The sequence below is a fragment of the Macrobrachium nipponense genome, chromosome 3 (assembly GCF_015104395.2).
Source record: "Macrobrachium nipponense isolate FS-2020 chromosome 3, ASM1510439v2, whole genome shotgun sequence".
Classification (NCBI taxonomy): domain Eukaryota; kingdom Metazoa; phylum Arthropoda; class Malacostraca; order Decapoda; family Palaemonidae; genus Macrobrachium; species Macrobrachium nipponense.
In genome coordinates this window covers 97,150,894-97,163,096 of record NC_087202.1, presented here as the reverse complement: position 1 = coordinate 97,163,096, position 12,203 = coordinate 97,150,894, and the positions used below count along the sequence as shown (strand labels likewise).

The following is a 12,203-nucleotide window of genomic DNA, read 5'->3' as shown; positions in this document are numbered from 1 at the left end:
ACCTTAAAATGACATGGATAATGCCTGGGAAGAATGTTACCTTCGCCTCTTAGTATACTAGCAATAAATAAAAGCAGCGCCAATTTTCTCTATTCTTAAATATACGTATTCATTAGGTATACCTTGGTTTCAGCACAAATGTATAAAGAATTTTTTTGTGGAATGAATGCGCATGTATTCTAAAAAAAATACTATGTACCTGCATTTGTACTGAAACAAATGTATGCCTAATGAATACGTACGTTTAAGAATAGAGAAAATTGGCACTGCTTGTATGTATTGCTATTATAATAACAGGCGAAGGTAACATTCTTCCCAGGCATTATCCATGTCATTTTAAGGTTCAGCTACTGTAATAATTATAATTCTAAACTCTAATTAATTCCAGTATGACATTTTGCCGATACAATTACTCCCCTATTAATGTCACGTGGTGTTCCTGGTACTGAGGCTGACCTTTGACCTTTCACCGTTCTCCAGCTGCCCCACCATTGGATGTTCATGACAATAAATATAATATATATTCACACTTTCAATGCTAATTCCTCGTAGGAGGGTAGTGCCGTCAGTGCACCTTATGCGGTGAACTGTAGGCATTACTTAATGTTCTTTGCAGCGTGCCTTCAGCCCCTAACTGTAACCCCTTTCGTTCCTATTACTGAACCGCCTCACATATTCTCTTTCTTCCATCTTACTTTCCACCTTCTCCTGATAATTGGTTCATAGTGCAACTGCTTTGAGGTTTTTCTCCTGTTACACCTTTTAAACCCTTTACACTCCATTTCCGTTTCAGCGCTGAATGACCTATAGGTTCCAATGTTTGGTCATTGGCCTCAATTCTATATTCAATTCAATTCGTAAAACAGGCTGGATGCAAGTTGCTTTTCCAGAGTCACTGCCTCGTCCTTGCTGGTAATATACCCCTTTATTGATCATACATTCGAACCACACCTAACATCTGGAACTCCTTTTGCTCTGGTTCACGTTTCCTTCCCTCTATCGGAGTCTATACAACAGTCCACAGGCGGTCCGAACTTGCGCTTTGAAATCATCGATTCATTGGCTAAAATAATAGTTATTTCTTAGCCGGTTAATGCCCTATACCTCCGTTGAAGAGGCAGGTATCTCATTACAGATGGGTACTGGGGCAATTTTCCTTTTCTTTCCAGCTCGTTTCTTATGATCTCGATAGATTCTGCTTTGAAAGTCTCGTAACCCTCTCCGTCAAAAACAGAACTGCCTGACTCAGAAGTTTACGACAAGTTTGAATCACCTTTGGTTTCGTTATCATCTCCCTGTAAAGAAGCTTAAACGTTATTGTTCATGATTATCTGCTACAAAGTAAGATAGATATGTCAAGTATTGTTTAACGACCAGCCTGACTCTAATACAGAAAATTAAACAGAATACAACTTCGTAGAAGTGTGAAATACACATTAATAACCCGACACAAAAATACCTTTTCAACGGTTGCCTCTGGAAACGCGTCGACCAGCAGAAATGTTATCAAAACAGAGTCAGTAAATCATAATCATAGTATTAGAGAAAAAATCGACTACGTGAGTAAAATAACACAAACAAGCACACACAATTCTCAGTTTCAACTTTTGTGGGTAGTCTTGCTACGCAGAGAGCTTGAAGCTTATTGATTCGGGAAGTGCTGCTATGTGAACAACACATGATACAATCCATTAGCTACTGAAACCTAGGGAAAACAGATCCAATGATATTCAGTGAAATGGAGATGCTCGCAATTGTCGTGGAAATAGCTTTTGCAAATCCTTTTTGACAATAGCAAGTACAATAATCCTCATGATAGCTTACTTCATTTTGCATTCTTAACTCCTAGAATGATTTCATTTGGTTTACAAATAGCAAATGTTACATTAATACGAAAAAAGCACCTTGCTCTGCCTTTGCTTCTTGCGAAAATGTTTAAATAAAAATTTTTAGCTATTTTTTTTTTTTTTTTACAGAATTCCAATTATTACGAAAAAAAAAGAAAATTTGCCAGTTTGGCTTTCTGAGTACCAAGTTTCCTGTTATTGTGTAATACCCAGCAGTGTGCATATAACACCGAATGACATATAGCCAGGTTTAGAGATCGAAATGAGAACAATTATTGTTCTTCAAATTCAAGTTTTGTTTACTTGTCGCCGGCTCACCTGACTGCGTTGAACAGTCCCTACAGGTGGTTTGTTCATATGCAGGAGCAATCAGCCCTTGATTGAGCGTAACGAAAACGCTGCCATAATTCAGTCGTACATCATTTCATTTGACAGTGCAATCATTTCAGATTTTGTTTCCATTATAGTTTTCGTTTTTTCACACAAGCGTGAGTACCTGGTGAAGATAATAGACAATCAATATGTTTACGTTAAAACAACAGCGATGTGTATTTGGCATTTCAGCTAAATCGTTTTGTATTTATCATAGGAAAGTGAAATATCTTTTCTTTATCAAATCTTTGACCACTCTTTGAAGTTATTAGTAGATCTATATAAAAATCTTGGCATGGAAATGGCGGTAAAAATTGTTGGTCAATAGATCGGTACAGTGAGTAGATTTGCAAGGGGCCCCTGAGCGAGCCTAATAGCGGGAGGATTCGAGGTCCACGGGATAAAGACCTGTCATTCCCTCGCTTGGTAGCGAGAAGAGTGTACGTAGGTAGTGTGCAGCACTTCAGGTTGTCGAAATGACGGTTTGTTTCGCTAATCATTCTCCCTTTAATTCGCCGTTTTGACACATATCCAACAGTAAGACTGATTTATCCGGAACACAACGGTCCTTTTTAATTTCTGCACAATGTGAATGTAAACGAAAGATATAGGCCATAGAGTTTGGAAAATATTACCCGAGTCGGGCCAAGTGTATTTTGAGAGTGCCGACTTATAAAAAAAAAAAAAAAAATCGTGATCAGTGTTATTAAAGGAGTCCGGGGAGGTTAGACCTCAGACCTTGAAAATAAATGTTTTTAGTTTAACGACCTGGGTTGAAAATATTCACAACCCCCAAGATTTCCAGGTCGGGATGTGCTATAAGGGGAACAGTTTTCAAGTGGTGTAAAAAGGCGTTGAGATTATAGATAGGTGACCTGGAGGAAAATGACGGAAGCAGCATCAAAAGTGTATCAATCACTCCCATTATATTAGTGAAAACAGCTATTCCCAGGGTCAGTTGTTGAAGAAAAGCAATACGGCTAAGTCGATGAAAAGAGAACAGCCAGAAGGCTGTCGGTTTTGAAGTGTGGTCTTTCGTATTTCCCAGGTGATTAGCCTAGTGCGAAATTGATAAGCATACGACAGTTGTAAGGTAAGTGTAATAGTAAATAATTAATTTTGTAACGAAATTGAATAATAAATCATTGGTTTCATTTAGAAGCTTAAAAGCCTGACGACTGAAAGTGTTGTGATATCAAAATATATTGATTGCAATATGCAACCGAGATTTGCATAGGAATTCTCAAATGCTTGTTTCAGTTAAAGGTTCCCAGGTATTTAATCATATTGTATTATTCCTCGCAAAATCCTGGAATAAGCCTAATAATGATTTTTCCCGTAACCAGTGTGTTCTTTTCGGTCATGCATACCTGCGTTTGTAAAAAGTACATCATGCAACAATAATTGATCCTAATTCCGTGTGGCCCAGAGTTGTTCGTAATATTGTCATGTTATTTTGATAAAATTACGCTAGGATTTAAGACTTTTTGGGGAAAAGGATTTTTAAAATTGTTTATTTTTTATTTTTAGGTACGTTCAGATATTAAGCTCAAGATAAACTTTTAGGTTGACGTTTTACATCTCGACCTGTACGTGAGTGCTCTAGAAGTAGGTGTATTTTACTGATTTTGCGTTGATGCCAGATAACTCAGAATTAAAAAATATTTAATTATCTATGTTTACTGATACATAAGTACAATCTATTTGGAATGACTATCAGTGGCTGTCCAACGGGTGGACCCACCAAACGATGACTCGTTCATGGGCAGTGGAAGGTATCATTCACCATTGGTATGACAGTGCATGCCAGTGACTACACTGTGATATCGTCGGTCGAAATCCGTTATCAAGCGTACTTTGTTACTTGGCACTTATTAAATTTAGGGAGCCAGAAATATAGCAGTCACTAGACCATCAGATTATTTAGAAAGGATGAACTGTAATATTTCCAGTTAACTGTATCAGCCAAACAGTCATAATGGTGTGGTTGCGTGCACGTTTGTGTAAATGTGTATAGAAAATCACACTACTATGTAAATAAAAAATCTGAATTCCGGAATATAACACATATATAAGATATATATATAAAATAAATATAATATATACTATAATATATATATATAGATATATATAATATATAATTACATAAAATACATATATTATTATATATATATATATATAGACAATATATACATATTTAATATAATATAGATAATAATATATAGATATATTATATAATATATACATATATAAATAATATGATATATAATATAGAAAATTAAACATATATCTATATATATAATATATATAGTATATATATACTTACATATATATTGCTATTATGGACTTGAAGCAGAGTGTTTTACCATCGGCTATATAATGCCAAATTAGACAGTTACAGTTTTATCCTCTGTTAAGGACAAGTGTGCTGACATAGTGTAGGCTCAGTGATTTTTAGACAGTGGGCCCCAGCTGCCAGAAAACCGACGCTCGTTGAATGGCTGAAGAGGAACAAGTAGGTCACGGCCTCTTATGGAGAAGCTGACGAAAATTCTTTGTGGATGTAACCCAGATGCAAGACTTGATTATAATACACGTGATTTAAGTAATGCCATTTAATGTATGTTTTTTTTATACTTTAGAACAGGGTTGTAGTCAAGGTCCATGGAATTTACAGGTCAGCCATGCTCAAGCAAATTGAGGAAATTTGGGCATCAACCTTCTGAGGGTCGTATTCTGTGACATCAACAGAGACCAGCATCCAGTAGCCAGCAATGCAGAATTTTCATTATCATTCATTATCTGCTTAAGATTATCATTAGTTTTTTTATAATATGTATATGGATCACTAACTCGGGGAGTAAGTCTTACACACTGCTTTGTTGTTGTTGTTGTTGGGTGGAGGCGTTAGGAAAGGTCAAAGGATGAGCCTTATTAATTAAAAAGGTCTGGAAAAGATGTTTCGCGTTGAGTTAAAGACATTAATTTTAGGATAGGATTTTTATGATTTATTCAATAGAATGAAAATTTGAAAAAATGAATGTGCGTATTAAACAGTACAGAAAAATTATTTCTAATAAAATAAACCGTATTATTCAAATTTTCAATGGTGAAACAACTGGGTATCTGTCCGTAGATTTTAGCACGTGTTTATTTTTTTTTGATGTAGTGAATTCAGAGGCTATATTTCTATTGAATTATTTTGTGCTTCCATTTAAAACAGAATATATGAACGTGTTTTATTCGTGCCCTTTTTATTTGATCCTTGTTTTTATTACTTGTTGTTATTATACGAGTAGTACTAATTATGAGTATTAATTACGAAGACCACTTCACGTTAAGTTAGGAGTATAATGTTTGCAACTTATGCGTCTGGGAAAAATCATGCACGCGTTTCGAGTAAGCTTGAGGTCGGATCATGCCTTTTTTTTATATATAAAATATGGATCCAATAAATAATTTGCTATGAAGTATTTCCGGTTGTAACCGTACATTTTCATATGAATGTGTCACGCTTTTGAAGGAATAGTTATGGAAACGCTATAACCCCTTTTTGAAAAAAATGCACTCAGCAGTTGTATACAGGTAATTGTTGGCGATAATTCGCAGGCATGTGAGGAATCATATGAAAAACGTACATGCACCCATTCATTGTATACAATAGCACTGCAAATAAATTTTTTATAGACTTGAAACTAATTCTACTACAGCCAACATAATTTTCCAGCATTTTCCTCGAAAAACATTCGACGACTGGCGAAAAACAGCATTGAAGATATAAACGGATAACTTTTGCGATTTCAATTACCACGTTTTTGACATTTCATTTAATAGCTTTTAGACCATTTTCTCCATATTTAATTCCCACCCCCCACCCCTAGTTTTTATTTGCTCATAAAATTCTGTTGTGGGCTTCAACAGTTGATTATCACCTCTGCTTAAAAGCGCGTCAGTGGCGTGGTCGGTATGGTGTTGGCATACTACCTTTGTGGCCGCGAGTTCGATTCCCGGGCATTCCACTGAGGAGTGAGAGATGTGTATTTCTGGTGATCGAATTTCGCTCTCGACGTGGTTCGGAAGTCACGTAAAGCCATTGGTTCGGTTGCTGAGTAACCACTGGTTCCATGCAACGTAAAAACACCATACAAATAAACAAACAAAATCACCTCTGTTTAAAGTACTGGTTCACGAGTTATTTCCTGATGATTCATATGACCAATATATAAAAATTTGGGAGAATTATGAGCAATGAATCCAACAAACTACTCTCTATTGCGTCTTCAAGTTGTTCGTCATTAGTTCGGTCCAGCCTTTCTTTTCCTCCTGCCTAGCAATTGGATGGTAGACCAGGCACTTGCAGAAAGATCTATAGTTCGCCCTGTGGTGATTCATCGTCTGTAACATGGGAGGAAATTGTCTTGTCTAACAAACAATCAAATGTTCCTGCTGCTGTCTCATTTGCAGTTGTTTTCAATAATATTCTTATAATCTTTTAACTGTAAGATGAACTGTCGATGGGTGACGATATAAGAGCTTCCCTCTGTTTTAGCTAAGCAAAGAAATGTTGAGTCCATCATGACTCGAGTTTGTAAATATTGCAATATATTACTAATATATTATTATGATTAATAATATATTAATAATTAGAATATTATATAATTATATATATAATATATTATATATATAATATTAGTTATATATTATATATAGATATATATATATTTGTTTGTGTGTGAACAGATAACGATACAGTAATATCCATTATGTACTCGGCAAGACACAATGTAAGGAATAAATAATAAGGAACACAGAAGAGTTGTGCTCTGAACGCCAACTTGTGTACAAATAAATGACAGATAACGTAAACAGTGACTGGTATATCATGGCATGGGGCTGCTGACATAATTCGACTCAATTTCAATTTGAGTTTTGCCTCGTGAGAGGCTAGTTTATTGGACACCCCTCCCCCCATCCTCGAAGAGGCGCAGCTTCAGTAAGCACATAGTGGAATGACCCCCTGTCTTAAGTATGGGCTTAACGTTGAGGTATGTACAGCTCGAGCTAAACACACACACACACACACACACTATAAATATATATATATATATATATATATATGTATATATATATAGTAAATTATATATGTGTATATATATATATATACACATATAATTTACTTTTAAGGAATGATAAACGTTCGTAAAAAAACGTCCGAGGATGAATAATAGTAGTAACAATAACATGTCATATACACGACAACAGAAATGATAGTAATGGCAATAATAGTGGCAAAAAACGCTACACATACCAGGCACTAATAATTACAATGTTCATAGTCTAGGCTGCATTAATTGTAACAGTGGAATCTACACAAGATCACATATGCAGAACAGATAGACAAAGGTTGAAAAATGATAGCAGTGTCACTAGTCTTAACTTAGGCAAACATTGCCTTAATTACATTAATAATAATATTCCTAATATGTCACTTCTCTTGGCCACATAAAAAATTTATTCAGGCATCGCAAAATTTTCAAACCTTTTTAAGTATGTCACTGTCAGTAGGTGTATTATTTGGTCCTCTAAGTTGTGAGAATGTCATCCCTACACTACTGCATTTTATGGCAAGTCATGACATAGTGATTAAGTGTCTGTACATAAGGTTCATTGCATATTCTACAGTCACTTGTGCTGCCCTCCTTGTTTCCTATTATCTGCTATGGGTACCTGGCATTCACTAACTCGTTATGTCTACTAATCCCCCTTTTTCCATATGTATATGTAGTGTGTATTGCTACCTTGATAAAGAACTGAATTGCTTTGCTTGACTTCCCCCTCTATCTGTTGCTATGTGTTAGTTTCTCATATCTGAAGACTCCTGATCCTTGTTTTTATCTGCTTTATTTATAACCCAAGGTTGTAGTCAATGGTGTCCTCTGCCCTTTCATTATCTGGTATCCTGATGTGAGACGGAATCCACATCAACTTGACCACTATATCCCTAACTGCTCGTTTAATTATTTTCCTAATTTTCCATACACAGAGACCTAGGTAGTTTTTAAGGACTGTAGGGCAGACTTAGTGTCAGTTATTATTAGGGAATCATTACCCCTCCGATTGATTTGTGTCGAGGCCAATAACAAAGGCCATAAGTTCAGCCTGTGTGGATGAACCCCAGTCTTGTATCCTGACCTTTATGTCTACTGAGTCAAAGGTATCCTCCCCTATCCTCCCCCTTCCATATTTTCTTCTATTGCTGCTTCATAATGCAATCTCATTTCATATGTAGACAACTCTGCCATTTTAGAAGGTGGTCGGTCTGCAGTTATATGAATGGACATGCACTCCCATGGAGGAAGTGGGTGTCCATAGGTACTGGGAGTGTATGTGACCAAAATCTACTGCATTGTAATGCTGAATATTTACTGTAGTCCAGCTGTTCCCTGCTATTAGCTGGTCAGTTGGTATAGTCGCTGGTGGTGTGGAATGTCGCTCAGATATCAGGTTGATGAAAAATCACTGGCTCTGTAGTTCTGCAGCAGGAGGATGAAACCAACATTCTTTGGAAGCTTGAATTTCAAGTTAATGTGTGCTTGCTCCATGTGAATAGGTTTCATCTACTGAAATAATAATAATGATAATTTGATCCAATGCAGTAGTATTCAGTAGTTCTGTCTTTGGAAGAGTGTCATTTCTCGGTGCTTTAGTGCCTATAACAGTATTGGATTCTCTCATTCTTTCTGTTATCGATGCCAATCCTAACTATCCTCATATTAAATTCCTTTGCAGTTACTGAACAGCCCAAGATAATTCTCTTCGCTTCATTTTGAATGGCTTCAAGCCTTGCCAATTTGGAATTTGAGAGGCAGACAAGAGCAGGAGCAACATAGTCAATCACAGTTCTGATGTATGCCACCTACATTGCACGTAGTACTGCTACTGAAGCCCCCTTGCAGCCAAATACCGTGTCTTAGAGATACCATGCTAGTTTTGCAACATGCGATTAAATTCTGAACTAGCATGTTCAAGGGTTTCCTTGTACAGTAAAGGACGTGATGGGTCGCTGGTTTTAGTGGTGTGCTCTTGAAATGTGCACTTCTTGAATTTTGAATGGCATAACTCCTTAAAGGCATAATGTGAAATTGGTTTAGGAAATTTTTTAAATAGATTTTCTATCATAACCTCCCAGATCTAATCGAATTATTGTTGTTTCCTTTGTAGGCTATGCAATATTGGGTATTTCACCTTTGAACTTGTTTTCTATTTGGTGCCTTCAGAAGCTCGGCCTAGATTCAGGAAGAATCAACGTTGTTTGATGAATTATTAGGAGCCCCCCATACGGTGAAATCTGGAGATGCATTTTGACAATTCTATATTTGAAACTATAAGTGAACAAACTTGCTACGTAGCTGTTCACCTGTAAGTGGGGAACTTGCTCTTACTTTACAAATGTTGGTGTTAAGGAAATACATAACGCTTTCCTCCTATATTGGACAATATTCTGAGGTGTGGGGGATGCTGATTAGTCTCTGGTGGCAGCACAGGTCTGCTTGAATGGTGAGGTGATTCATTATTCGGTTTAGCTGTGGAAATTGCTGTTTTTTTTTTTTTTTTTTTTACAGGGAATAAAGCTGAATGTAGTATTTACCATTTGACATAAAGTAGTGAGATTTGCAAATAGAAACGTTAGTCTTGTTGTGTGTTGTGATATTGAAGTTTGACAAGTCATGCAGAATATGCAGTGATGCATATCGATATAAATATTTGTATATGAAAATCAGAGTGACGGTCATGCAGATCGCTTCGTCAAAGATTTATCCTGGTATAGAACTCTTAAAACTCCGAACAGATAGAGATAAGTCATGGCATGTTTTTCCCTGACACTAGTCCGTCTTGCTGACTCCGTTTCTTTTCTTAAACGCTTTATGTAGAGCTGTCGACGATGCTCGGAATAATCTTTGACTGCTGCAGCTTAATACACGTTTCCTTCTTTTGTTTCTGAAACAGAAATGGAAGTAGATCTTTATCAGGAAAAGAGCTAAATATTACCATTTATATACTTTGCTGCAAGTATTGGTTCGTGATTAATATTTTCATGCAAAAATATTTTAGAAGCTCAAGGTTTGCTTTATAGGTCATACTTTAATTTTTTTTCCGTTTCTTATATATATTTAAAGTCGCCCGGTTTCCAGTTCTCATCCATTTTCTAGGATCTCACTGTCTTGCTTTCAGTGTTGTTTTCTTGTTTATTTTCGTCCCCCTTTCATTTAATTTATCAGGTATATTTCTGTTGTTTTTATTCATCTGGCCTTTGGTTCAGTCCTCCAATCACCAGATATGGAAGGATTAATTGGAAACACAGGTTTCGTAGCGGTAGTTGGAGTAGTCACTGGTCATTGTGTTGTAAGCTAGGTTCTTGGTTACAGGTGCCATAATCTAAAAGTACCTTTGGGTAATGAAGGTACTCAACTCGTCCTAGGCTTGCCCTGTTTGTAATTCTCTCTGTCTCCTCCTCTCTCCCTTTCGAATCTCAATCTCTCATCTCTCTCTCTCTCTCTCTCTCTCTCTCTCTCTCTCTCTCTCTCATATCTGTAGCTGGTACAATAATCAACTTTATATTTAAAGTAAGGTTTTCTGGAATACGCCTTCTAGGCTGCAAATTTGTATATTTGTCATGAAATGAGTTATGCTATTCCATCTTGTTTTATTCGCTTTGAGTAACATCAAGTAGTTTCCTCGGTTCTCTCTCTTTGTAAAGCTATAAAGCTATATATATAGTACATATAGTATGAAAGTATATATACCTATCATATATATACTATATATATATATATATATATATATATATATATATATCTATATATGCACATATATTATATAATATATATTATATATATATATATTATATATATATATATATAATATATATCATATATATATAATAAATAATATATATATATATATTATTTATATATATATATATTTTTTATATAATGCACATATATATATATTAGATTATATATATATTATATAATATATATATATATATATTATATATATACACACCAATATATAATAACCATATATATATATATATATTAATATATATATATATATATATATATATATATATTATATATATATATATGGATATATGGATATTCTCTACATTTTCCATTTTGAAATTTATTAGAAGTCATTTCCTAAAGTTATGATTTGTGTGGAATAACAGCAGTTTTATCATTAGCATTCTGTCTTCATAAGATAGTATATTCATTTTGTGCTATGTATGTTTATTGTAATGATTTAGATCTTGAGAAATAATGATTACTCTTTTGCTGAATTCTACATTAAATCAGCAGTGCTGGTGAGAAGTAATCTTTGACAGGTTACCTCCATCAACGGGAATATGATATAACCCTTTCATCCAAAAAATAAATAGTAGATAAATTTCAATCAATCTTTTGGGGGTAATTCATGTATATATAGTATCTCAGTGCCACAGGATATTATATGATATAGGCCAATAGTTGCTGTATAATCTATGGAATAATTTGCAATGAAGTTAATCTCTAGCGAATGATTCATATACCCAGGGACAGGACACGTTTATATTGGCTTGTAACACTTCGAATGCTTTTTGAAAACCTATCCCTTAATATCAGCAAAACTCTGTAACAAGATTTGAAATAAATTTAACCCAGAATTGATATTGCAACTTTTTAAACATAGTTTTTCTTGTAGCCATCGTTCTTCTGGCAGTCGACTGTTGCATCATTGATACTGTAGGAGAAGTCTTTCTACAACGGCAAAATCAATACTTTGAATGGTTTCTGAATATGTAAATAGGTTCCTTGGTACTGAATGGTGGCACCACTTTGAAAACCTTCCAACTATTCGCCTTAGGTAATGAGTCTGAACTGGCCCATGAATTTTTAAAAGGAAAAGGCGACTAAGAGTGTTTTAGTAGTTCGCGAATGCTAC

The 12,203-nt window shown here is 35.2% G+C and overlaps 1 protein-coding gene across 4 annotated transcripts in view; it reads left to right on the top strand.

Annotated features, from left to right (window-relative positions):
* The first annotated feature begins 2,627 nt into the window (after positions 1-2,627).
* LOC135221901 (probable G-protein coupled receptor CG31760) overlaps positions 2,628-12,203 on the top strand; it is a 979,933-nt gene continuing 970,357 nt past the window's right edge. For 3 of the 4 annotated variants that reach the window (XM_064259884.1, XM_064259882.1, XM_064259883.1), the window contains exon 1: positions 2,629-3,312. The gene's annotated coding sequence lies outside the window, so the exon portion shown is untranslated. Of the gene's footprint in view, positions 3,313-12,203 lie in introns of all 4 variants that reach the window. The other variant, XM_064259885.1, reaches the window with a different exon arrangement.